Genomic DNA, 12,719 nt, shown 5'->3' on the forward strand with positions numbered 1-12,719 from the left:
CCAGCGCAGCAAGCAGCATGCAGCAGCCCACCTGTTCTTACCCTTTCTCTCTCATGGGATCTTCTGTTTACCAACTGTTGTACAAAAATAAAGAAAATAAAAGATAAATAGAAACTGAAATATAAAATAAAGTGAATTAAACGTTTTTCTCCTTTGTACATAATGGTAATAATAATAATAATAATATATTTATAACGCACTTTACATTTGAAACAAATCTCAAAGTGCTACATCAAGAGAAGAAAATAAAATAAAATAATGCATAAGTATATAAAAGGACTAAAATAATATTTAATATTATAATATAATTAATTTAATATAATAATATTAAAATAATAAATTACAATTCATGCATTTCGTGGTCAAGTATACTGCTTACAGGTTAAAAGCACACAGGGTATCTTAAAAGTCCAACTAGGCAAATGCCTTGTTAAAAAGAATGGTGTTTTGTATTTGCTGATGATACAAATCCCGAACGGAATGTCGAATCCATCCCAAATTTGAATCACATGTCACAGGTGGTTTAATCAACCGAGAGCCAAAAGCAATTTCATTTTCATCCATAGGGGGTGCCGCAAATGCAAATGACTTTATACATTTGATGACTTTTGGGGGGATAAAACACATAAGCAATTGCGGCAACCACACTTTTCTAGTTTGAAATGTACTGTAATTGTCTGGTTTTCACTGAGTGTCACTACACACAATTTGGACGGTCAATTTGTGCACGTGTAACTGAACATGCAATGGCATGTAGGAATACATGCATCGCACTGTGTACTGTACACAAGGGAGATAATGGTCTCTCAACCCATACACACATGTACATGTTAAATTCACCTGGAACATGTACGTGATTTCAAGAACGTGTTGTTTTAGCTGTACACGATTTCAAGACCGTGCTGTTTTAGCTGTACGTGATTTCAAGACCGTGCTGTTTTAGACTATATTAGTTCTGGCGCATGCATAAGTATTTGTAATTGGCTAGTTAGTAGAATAGATCCCATAAACTGGTTGGACTAAAATAGCCAGTAACCTCAGAGGATGTGCATCCCAGTGATTTTTGTTTTATTATGAGCGCTATGAGCTTGCTATTAAAAATAAAGTCTTTCTTATATTATTGCAAATTTGGCCAATGTTTGACAATGTTTTTTATAGGATAGTTTATTACTTTTGGTCTTTTTCTTGCTTTTTTATGTATCCTGTCAACAAAGATTTACTAATTATGTCACTGAGACTACTTTACACTAAAAGGGTGTGTATACTGTAGTGTCAGTTACATTATCGTCTGTCAGGTGGAAACCTCATATGTCCGAAACTGTTACTTTTCAAGTATCAAATACCAAAGTATCAAAAGTATAATATCTACTTTTGGACACTGTAGTGTGATCAAGTAGGGCATTAATTTACAAAAATCATGTTGATTAGGTGATGTAATGGTGATATAAAACAAACGGTGCCAACACAAACATTAAATGCCATTAACAATAAAGAGACAATATGACGTAAGTTTTCCCTTCATTGTCAATGGCGTTTATTAAACAAACATTTAACTAAAGACAAACATTAAACCTGTATATAGGAGATAGGAGGTTTCTGCCCGACAGCCATGATATGAAATGTACTTAATAATATAGCACACATACTGGAGCAAGAACTGTATCTCTCTCTCTCTCTCTGTGTGTGTGTGTGTGTGTGTGTGTGTGTGTGTGTGTGTGTGTGTGTGTGTGTGTGTGTGTGTGTGTGTGTGTGTGTGTGTGTGTGTGTGTGTGTGTGTGTGTGTGTGTGTGTGTGTGTGTGTGTGTGTGTCCTGTGGGAGAGCTAGACTGCTGCTCGCACTGGGCTGTCATTCCCTGGGAGTGGAGGAGAATGGTGATAGTATTAGGTCATGGGAAAGTCAAAGCGAGAGAGAGAGAGAGAGAGAGAGAGAGAGAGAGAAACCGTCAGCCGGGGGATAACAGACAGACCCACCCAGCTGCTATCTAACAGTCTACTATGGCAGAATAAATAGCTGTGAAGGGAAACTGTCCTTTCATTTAATGACATTTCTGCTTAAGAGTGCAGTGTCGAAGTACAGGAAAAGAAAGAATGGATCACATTCACAGCAGGGTCTGACTCTGAACCTATATCATACTCTGTAGGTGTAGGACATTGCATGAGTGCCTGTGCTGTGAATTATCTATTACTAGACCAATGCACCGACACCGAGTCAGTAACGATGGAAGTTGGAGATCCATGCCCCACCCAGCAATACCCGTTGTACCCGTGTCAGAGTACCCGTTCCACCCATCTGTCTGTGTCCTTGTTATGCCCATATACTGTATGGAAATGTCTGTATCCGTCTCTCTGTGTCCTTTATTCCTATATATGGAGTTCTATGTCAGCCATGCCACAAGGGGATATCCTTTTCTCAATAAAGGTTCATACAGTACATAAATATGGAGTGTTGTTATGTCAGAACAGGCCAGCTCCATATAATGGACCCTGGTCAGGGGCCCTGTCCAGAGCTCGGGCAGAGGGGCCTTTTGTGGCGCTTCTGGACAACCGTGGGTCCGAAAGGACTCGACACCGGGCACTGCACTCCCTGTGGGGGTGTGGAGCGCGTGTGTCGTTGGGGCGAATGGTTCTCGAGTTACAGTACGTGCATTACAGCCGTACACACGTACGTACAGACATACGTACAGTACAGAGACATGGTGCATTTATAGATGGATTCACCCAAAGTCAATACTTGAGGCACTCAGTGCCCTGTCTTGCCTGCTCTGTAGAGGGAACTCCGTCCCCTTGACAAATCTTCATGTTTTCTATTCTGGAGGGTAGCTCCCATCATCAGTAATGTTTCAATGGGATCTTGTTTTGTATTTTCCACTGAATCAACGCCTGCCATTATGGGCAGACAGGGCTGAATAAATAAGTGAAAGCTATACATGTAGAACCAAAAACCAATATTTAGATATTTCATTATGAAATGAAACTATTTATCGTCAGTTGTCACATGCATCAACCACACCTTCTAAAGATTTGTATTTAACCGCACGAACCCTAGCGTCCCTATTCTGGGCATGTTATAATAGGCGAAAACATGGCAAAAAGAGACGGGCATTCGTCAAAAATAGACGATCTACAAGCTCACAAGACGTTGCTATTTTCGGTGAAGAGATCATAGGTGTGGACTGAGGGGAAAAAGGAAGGGACCAAGTACAGACCCTTGGGGGAACAACAAACATGCAGACATTTTAGGGGGCAGGGGAACAAGCAAAAATAATATGAAACTAGAAAAAGTGCCCTTCTGGGCACAGGTCTCCACCAGGTTATCCACAGATCCGTGCAGTTAGAGGTAAAAACACTTTTGGGCCAGTTATAGCGCCACCTTGAGGCTGAGTTGAAATTGTTCATGTGGCATTTCGTCCTCGGCCTAGTGGGAATGTGCGTGCACAATTTCACGGAAATCACGCGATGTGTTCATGATTTGCAGCATTTTGTTTGAAACTGAGCACTCCTGTGAACTTTGGAAGCCAATCTTAACCAATCAGGATGGAGTCTGAGAAATCTGAAAGACCCGTTTCGTTGAATGGCTCTAGAGAGACTGTGTACTAATTTGCGTGATGTTTGGACAAAATCTGTAGGTGTACTGTGAAAAAACTTGTTTTGCACAAAGCGGCCTCCTGGTGGCGCTATAACAGGCCGTTCTGGAAAGTTTGGGGCAGAGGTTCATCGTTGGCATCCAGGGAGTGTGTGTGCAAAATTTGGCATCGACCGGGTTAACGGTGGCCGAGATTAGCTGTTCACGGACACACGGACACACACACGGACGGACGGACGGACGGACACACGGACGGACGAAGTGCAAAACATACTCTCCCCACATGCCTTCGGCCTGGTGGAGACAATAAAACTCTCTACTCTCATAGTTACACGTTTAAACACTGCATGGAAATACATAGTGAACTGCAGCAGGGAGACATGCTTGTGCCACTAATTTCAACTCAACAATGTTGATATTGCCTCTGTTGTTGCGCCCTCAAGGGGTGACCTCGGGCACACACGCACAATTACTTTTTTTTTTTTAAGATATTTTTTTGCGGCTTACGCCTTTATTGATTTTTTAAGGGATAAAAAAAAGTGAAAATGAATATGATATGAATATGATTCCAAGTAATAAGTCATATAATATTACTTTTTCAAGAAGTAATATGTAATAAGTAACATATTACTCTCCTGTGTAATATTGCCCGACACTGTTCAGATTATGGGAAGACATTGATTGATAGTCCCCTGGTCAACATAGTCTGTTAACCCATTTAGACCTGAGGCCGATTCTAAAAGAAATGGCATGTCAAAATTAATGTCAAGGACCCCAAATACTATATGCAATTGGCCGCCGACCCCCATCTCTCTCTCTCTCTCTCTCTCTCGGTATTAATAAGTCACATACTCATGTTGTTCCAATTTCACGCATGCGCACACCACTCGTGCTCATGACAACAGGATACAGGTACACGTTGCTGGTTGTAGGAGTGGTTGCACCACTCAAAAATAGCAGATCGTAGCATGGCACTCAGTGCCGCGCTATGAGATTGTAGATCTGCTATTTTTCAATAGCTAAAGTATAACATAATGCTTACAACACCGAAAGGGGTTCCCGTCCTGTCATTAAATTGACATTATTTCGAGGAGACTACTACTACACAGTACATTTCCCTTTATATTTGATAAAATATTTTAAAAAAGAGGAAAGAGGAAATAAAATACAGTTACCCCCATTCAAAAAAGGGGGTTTACTGTGATGGCAAAAGGGCAGGGTCTTGACTCTCAAGTACGTGCCTGCCCACATGTCCTCCATACGTCTTTGTTGTATATAAGTACATACATTTGTAGACGTCCTCAGGGCCATAAATATGGATGCGGGCAGTGAGTGTGTCTACCCTGGGGCCTGTGGGGTGGGGGCCAGGTTGGGATGTGAGTGGGCCCTTGTGCGTAGGGTTGGAGATCCAGCGCTCACAAATATCAGAACTTTTTTTTTGGGCTATCCAGCCTTCATAAGTGTGACGTATGATGTTTGCTCAAAATCAAGTATACTGTAGGCAAACAACATTAACCAAAATTACACAATCATCTAGAACAGTGGTTTTCAACCAGTGGTCCGAGGACCACGAGTGGTCCTTGAGGGGGTTCCAGGTGGCCCCCACAGGAAAATTATGGAGAGTTGGTAACCAAATGCACCCTTCAAAATGTTTAACTCTTGAGAGTGTAAAATGAAAATGTTCCATTTTACGCTCCATTCGGTTTCATTTTACACTCTCAAAAATGTAATTATCGTTAAACATCTGAATTACTTAATTTACAAGAAGTGTACACAATTAGAGAATGTAGAAAGGTAGAAGAATTGTTCATTTGATCAACCTTTGCCGGTTATCTCTCCTAAGACTCCTATGGTACGATCATGCTATGATCAGCATGGAAGTTTTGGTTTGTGGCTCAAATGCAGAATAAATAATGAGCCTCGACATGAAAAGGGTTGAAAACCACTGATCTAAAAAACCCACCAACGGTTTTCATCAGGTTCTTTGCGGTTCGTAAATCAGCTCCGACCACTGTTCGACCAGTAGAGAGGCATAAATGGAAGATTAAAAACACAAGTTAAATGAAGGTATATTTGATCTGAGAGTGACCCTCTTTCTTTGTTATTTAATAATATATGTATAAATAATTCAAAATTAATCTGATAATTAACAATAAATAAATACTGACAGTGTAGGCCTATATCTGTAAGACTGCAGCACTACACAAAGTACACATAGCCTAAATAAACCCACCATCTCCACTTCCACTAAACACCCACGAGATGGCACTGTATCACCCTTAACAAACATTTTCAATTGGACGTTGTTTAGGATTAATATTATTTCCCCCAGCTTTTCTGTTGGTTTATAATCATTAATCATTGGCTCTCTCTGTGTGAATATCTTGATAGATTCTGAATTAAAATCCCATGTGTGTCTAACACAGTGGTTCCCAAAGTGGGGTCCGGGGACCCCCAGGGGTCCCTGAGGCAGTTCCAGGGGGTACCCAGCTAAATGATAGTTTGGAACCAAGTGGACCCTTATGGGTCTGTAACTCAGAGAGTGTACAAATGGAACCAAATGGAGCCTAGCGGGTGCATTTTATTCCATTTGTATACTCTCATAGTCAAATTAACATTGATTTTACAATATGAAATGGAATATTGGCATATTATTTTCAAATGGGGGTCCGTGGGATAATTAGTGTCAATTTGGGGGTCCTTGGCATGAAAAGGTTTGGGAACCACTGGTCTAACACATGAATAGACTAGGCCCATCCATCACATGCACTCAGTCATATCAAACGTCTTCATCTGCCGTCTTGTGCCAAATTATTGTGCAATTGTCAAAATGTCACCAGATAATTTGGAAAATCCGGGAAATTAAATGTTTCTCCTATGCGATCTACCAGTAGATCACAAAGGCTGTGCAGGTAGATCACATGACATGCCCCTGAAGAATATTTGCACAAAATATGTGCACAAAAACGTTGGTAGCATTACAAATTAAATACAAAAAACTCAACATATTCCATTTATCCCCCTCTATTTCCCATTCCAAGTGCATTTGTCTTGTATGTAACGCCAGCCCTGCTATTTCAAAGGCCCCTCAGGTACATATTAAACTATTTTCAGCAATGGTATAATATATTTTTTCGGTGGGTAGATCTTGTTGAGCTGGTCATTTTGAGCTCTCAAGTCAAAAAGTATGGGTACATAAGTACATTATTTATACCCTTAAAGCGATTTTAAAAGCACATCTTGTAGTTTCAGTATCCAGTAGGCCTACGTATATACAGCCCAGGTGGATGAAACAGTTTAGTTTAGTCTATGCTATGCCTAAACATGAAAATGCAGAAATTAGCAGGAGGATCCTGACCGATCCTGTGCACAGCCTGAGATACAGGCTGTATAATACAAATAATGTTGCTGTGCCAAGTTCGCGCACGCCTCTCGCTGGGCTAGGAAGATGTCTCTGCGCACAATGTTTTCATTCACTGAAAGCCAAGCCTAGGTCTAGCCTATAAGCCTCAAGAAAACTATGAATGTAAATAGAGAAATAAGGCAAAACAAAATAACATTTAGGAATCATCACCTGGAAAGCTTGCGCAGTTGTGTGAGAGCGGTGGTACCCATGTACAGGTGGTGGAGCAATCCTCAGCAGGGATATTTGCTCCGTCACTGTGATGAGGAAAAGAAACAAGAATCATGATACAGGTGTGGCATGTTTTGCAATACTGTGCTGAATCAGAAATACAATTACAATAGAGTTAATGTTATACAGGTAAGACACACTAGCCAAATAAAAAAGGGAAATGCGACATTGCCAGACACGTGGATCATTCACAAGTTCTTCCAGGAACTTAATAATAATGAAAGATAATACTTTTGTGTGTGTGTGTGTGGGGGGGACTTTATTAGGAAAATAACTAAGATATGCCAGTAAGAAAAGTCAACTCGGAAAGGAAATTCTGAACAGGTGAACTATACGTCAAGTGTAGACGTTCATCATTCCACCTATACATTGTGGAATGATCTTCCATTCTACATCAAGGCCAGGAGAGCTATAGATTTTTTTACTTGAGTTATTTACTTGAATGACCAGTTGAAAGAACAACTTTAGGCTAAATACATTTATAGTTAATCTGTACCAGTGTTTGTTTTAATCTGTTTTATACGTAATTGAGAATTGATGTGTTATTTAATTATGTTTTATATATATACTGATATTGATGAACTGAATTAATGCAATTCATGTTTTAGTTTTCTTTCTTTTTATTAAATGTGTTTTGTAATATGTTGTGTGTGGACCCCAGGAAGACTAGCTGACTGCCATGGCATCATGGCCGCTTCAAATAAACAAATAAACTGGGATGGTTATCTATGTACATCAGTGCAAATAACTGATTCATGCATATGTTTTGCCCTTTTTGTCTGTTTTCACCGGACCACCTGTTTTCAACAGGTGGTGCGTGGACCACTGGTGGTCCGTGAAGGTATTGTTGCGAACGCAGTGAGCCACTTACTATGACAGCAAGGGCTGAATGTCTGTGTGTGTGTGTGTCACGCTGTTACACCACCCGCCCGCCACCAGAGGGCGCAGCTGTAGCACACACACACACACACACACACACACACACACACACACACAGGCAGAGCCGAAGAGTTTGATCAATCCTCATGGGGGCCCGTCCCCCCCCCCCCCGCAGCCCCGCCTCCCCCCCCCCGCCGCAGCGCGGAAAAAAATAAGTTGTTTTCGCTGGTACTTTTAAAGCAGCTTCTATAGGCCAATGTCCAAGCCAAGGTGAGGACTTTCAGGACTATATTATTTTTATTATGAGAGAGAGAGAGAGAGAGAGAGAGAGAGAGAGAGAGAGAGAGAGAGAGAGAGAGGGGGAGATATAGAGAGATACGGAGAGAGAGAGAGAGAGAGAGATCATAGCTGGCGGCGGGTGCGTTTTACCTTTGGGTAGGCTACAGAATTGCGTTGGGGGGGGACTGTCGCCGCGGATTTATGTATTTCCCAAATGGTCTAAAAATGAGTTCTTTAGCATACTTTTACCAATGAATTAGCCTATACACAGACAGCGACTGATCAGCCTATTTTGGACGATATGGGTCTTTTCTCGAGTCAGTGTGTAGTCTCACTAGTCTGTGGTTAGGTCTCTTTGGTGAATTCTTGATCAGTGTTATTGGGCGCGTTCGGAAATAGCGCACTGAGCCCACTGTGCAATGCAAACTAATAGGCGAGTGTGCTCCGGTGTGGTATTTCCGAACGCGCCCTTTATGTCACGCCTCAAGAACAACTACAAAAGAAACCCGATTAGCACTTTTTAACACCTCTTGGACGGCCGGTGTCTCTCAAGACAGACTGTTGCCTGAGGAACAACAGGGGAGGCGCTGTTTTCCCGAATATTTGACGATGGGATTCTCAGATTGCCGGCGGAGAGGTCCAAAATGTTCGGAATTCCCAGAAAATATGTAATGTAAATGTAAAATGTCCACGAAAATCTTCATGGGGGCCGAAAGGGGCCCTAGGATTCTTCATGGGGGCCATGGCCCCGTGGCCCCCACAGACTCTACGTCGCTGCACACAGGGCGCAGCTGTAACACACACACACACACACACACCCACACACACACACACACACACACACACACACAACCAACCACACACACACGAGCTGCGTTCGCTTCCCGCGTTTGCGCGTCTTACTTGTATGTGGTCCCTGACCATGCAAAGTTGCGAAACAGAGAAGTGCACTAAATGACCTGTTGATGTATGATGACACGTCAGTGACGTCAATGTTACACGAAAAAAGTACAAAAACATGCACATCCAACCCAAACTTGGGCAGGTGCCGAGCAGTAGTATAGAAAGATAAAAAAAATGAAGACGCTCGCACACTGTGGGCTCCGATGCTGTGACAAGTGCCTTTATTTTCACTAATAGGTGACTCAGACTGTGACTGACACGTAAATGTTGTCATTCACTGGAAAGTTGGATGTCAGGAACTTCCACAGTTGTACGGGAAAGTGTACGCCCCCATACACTGTACAGGATTGACTGGTTGAGTCACCATTATTAGGAAATGTGCCCATATAACCAATATAAAAATACATAATGGCTGTTAAGGGCAACACTACAATGGTCCCCAGGTTGATTCTCAGTCAGGGTGGTGGTCCCTGGTTCATAATCAGTTGAATATCCCTGCTTTAGGGCTAAGACAGCCACCGGAATGCAACTGAAGTTTTTTCTAAGCCTTGAGAGCCTAGGAGGGCATTTCGATTATACAACAGGTATTATTTAGTCATGGAAGCAATCTGATCCGCTTGCGGGTTGAGTGGCCACTCTAAAGGCCTCACCGTGGGTTTGTTGGGCTTCCTCCTCATCACGGAATACACAGGCTGGGGCGCCAACCCATACTGCTTCCGGGAGCCGTCTACATTCCGGCTGTCACTCTCTCCGGTGGTCACCAGACTATTCCTGGTTGTCAATGTCAAGGAGCCAACAGTTAACAATTCTTTTATCTTTTATATTTGTATAATTATAATATAATAATATAATAATATAATAATAATTATAATAAATGGGTTGATGATAATGCCTGCCCTGATGTGAATGCATTTGCAGTATCTTGCTGCGCCCATGTGGCTGAAACGTAATGCATAGTGTCTAGTTTTAGTCATCTGAAATTATTAAGTGTTAGTCTAGTTTTAGTCGACTAAATATCATGCGATTTTAGTCGACTAAATCTACAGTTGATTTTGTCGACAAAAATGACTTATTTCCGATCAATTACACACCCCATGAAGCTTGAATTCATGAAGATGTTTTAATTTTTCAAAGAGAAAGTAGGAAAAACTGCACAATTGTTTTTAGTAGAAAATCTGCAACGTTTCGTCCCTTTAGGTTTAGGCCATAGATTTTCTACAAAAGTTTAGGTCCTACCCAAAGTTTCAGGCAAATGCGCGCACGACTGGTTTAGGATTAGGAATGTGTCAATTGATTGACAATTAGTGGAGTTGATTGGCAGTTGATTGGGACAATTGATTGATGAATTGATCTGATGAATTGAAAAGGGTGGACTCTTCAATCAATCAATCAATCAATCAATCAATGTAATAGATTGAAAAGTGCTTTTTTGAGTGAACGCCTCATTTAAACGAACATGGTAACTGCCCATTTGGTTTCTGTCCAACTGTCACAATAAACATTTAAAAATAAATCCTGACGATTTTTGTACCCCATTTTTTCACCCAGTGTCATCTCATGTGATCCTGGGCGCTACACTCCCTCTGCCAACCTGGGGAGAGCAACGGACTGACCTCATGCTTCCTTCCTTCACTGCATGAGGAGTACAAGCTGCTTCTATTCATTTGACAGGGGGGAGATTCCCCGGTTGGACGTAGTGCGTGGAAGGAACAAATTATTTCAAACAGTTCCTTTCCCCTTCATCAAGTGCCCCAGCTGACCAGGGGGAGGCAGTTTTTGAGACCAGGATTACTGCAGGACCTTCTAGCTAGTGGTGAGGTGACAGCGCTACTGTGCGTCCAACTCATCTAAAGTAGACATTGATAACATCTCATTTAATTTGTGATAATTATGCATGGTGAATCATTATCCTGGAAAACACATATTATGGCTATAGGCCTATCAACAAAAATAAATATATATTATTCCATGATGTATCCGTATATGAATTATTGCAATACACTGTGGCCTGGGTTAGCAATCACCAGACCAAACTCGAGCCCATATAACGTCTTCGGAAACCAGCTCCGTCTAAGAACGATAAGCTGTGTATATCCAGACATTCATCTCAGCCTTTATGTTTGCGAATAGGTGTCCTTGGTGTTTATCAAGAAACCATATGGGTCTATTTGTTCATGGTTCACTGGGGAGAACCCTTCCACCGGGAGTGTTCATCACATTTATTTTGTATCATTTTCATGTCCATAATTACTCAACACGTAGCTCGTGTCTCCTCAGACCCCACCCCCAAGTCCCATACATCTCAGTCTCAGTTTAGGATAGGAAACAGAGGGCTCCATTAACCAGTTCCAATAATATTACATATCATATTACAGTTTTATGAGCTGGGGGTGTGTGGTATGTCATATAGCAATTTTGGGCATGTTAAGAAGCGCTTTCGACACCCCGTGGAATGCGCAAAACGGCCTTGAATTAGTTATGGGAGTGTTTAAGGAGTGTTTGAGACGTACCCAATCAACATGTCCGTACTATTCTCTTTACCAGTCAGCTGATGTCACATACGGAATGTGCACTTTGGGGATCGTGGTATTACATTTCTTCAGGCTGGAACCATAGAAGACATGACATATGACTTTGTCACATTTGGGTTAATTATTCCTATTGCACTGCATGCTGTCACCTTTATGCCTCAAAATAATTTGTTTCTATTGAAAAACACCAGTAAAATTATATTTTAATTTAAATTATAATTATATTATGTTTGAAATGAGTAATGAGTTGAATGCGTGGTGCGTAATACTGTGGCCCGTGATGGTATTTGGTCTTCGCTCGTAGCATTTTATTGAAGAAGACTTGAATCGGGTGTGATACAGCGTATGAAAGCAAACTTCCCAAGGATTATGGAGATGTTTTTATTTTATTTTAAAGGTTGAGAAATTAAAGAATTATGGCCGTTTCTAATCTCAACATTAAAAAAAAAAAAGACGCAACAAAAGAGCTGTTGCCATGTCTCATAGAAACAAGTAAATAGGTCTATAAAAATAATCCCAAAATAAGCGCATATAACAGGTTTTTATTTTCTAGATAGTGAGTCTGCCATATCCAGATTAATTTTAATTTTAATGTCCACAAATATAAAGTTCTTCCTTATTTTTAAATATGTTCTTGCACGTTGTTATAATGATCATTATATATCCCCCTGCAGTCAGAGTTCATAGTTTTAATGAATGTGATGCATTGGAAAGATTTAATTAAATTTTTGGATTAGCCGTCCTTAGGGAATGTGGGAATGTGCTGTGTGAGGATCACTGGTTTAAACAACATTAGGAGAAAAGCCCACATAACCACTTTAGAAACAAGAAAAGCAACCACAACTAGTAACTACCAATATGTACAAGCAACTTTACAGAAAAAGAAGCCGCTTATAATAAACAGACATGG

This window comes from Protomyctophum parallelum, assembly GCF_964188405.1.
Source record: "Protomyctophum parallelum genome assembly, chromosome: 13".
Classification (NCBI taxonomy): domain Eukaryota; kingdom Metazoa; phylum Chordata; class Actinopteri; order Myctophiformes; family Myctophidae; genus Protomyctophum; species Protomyctophum parallelum.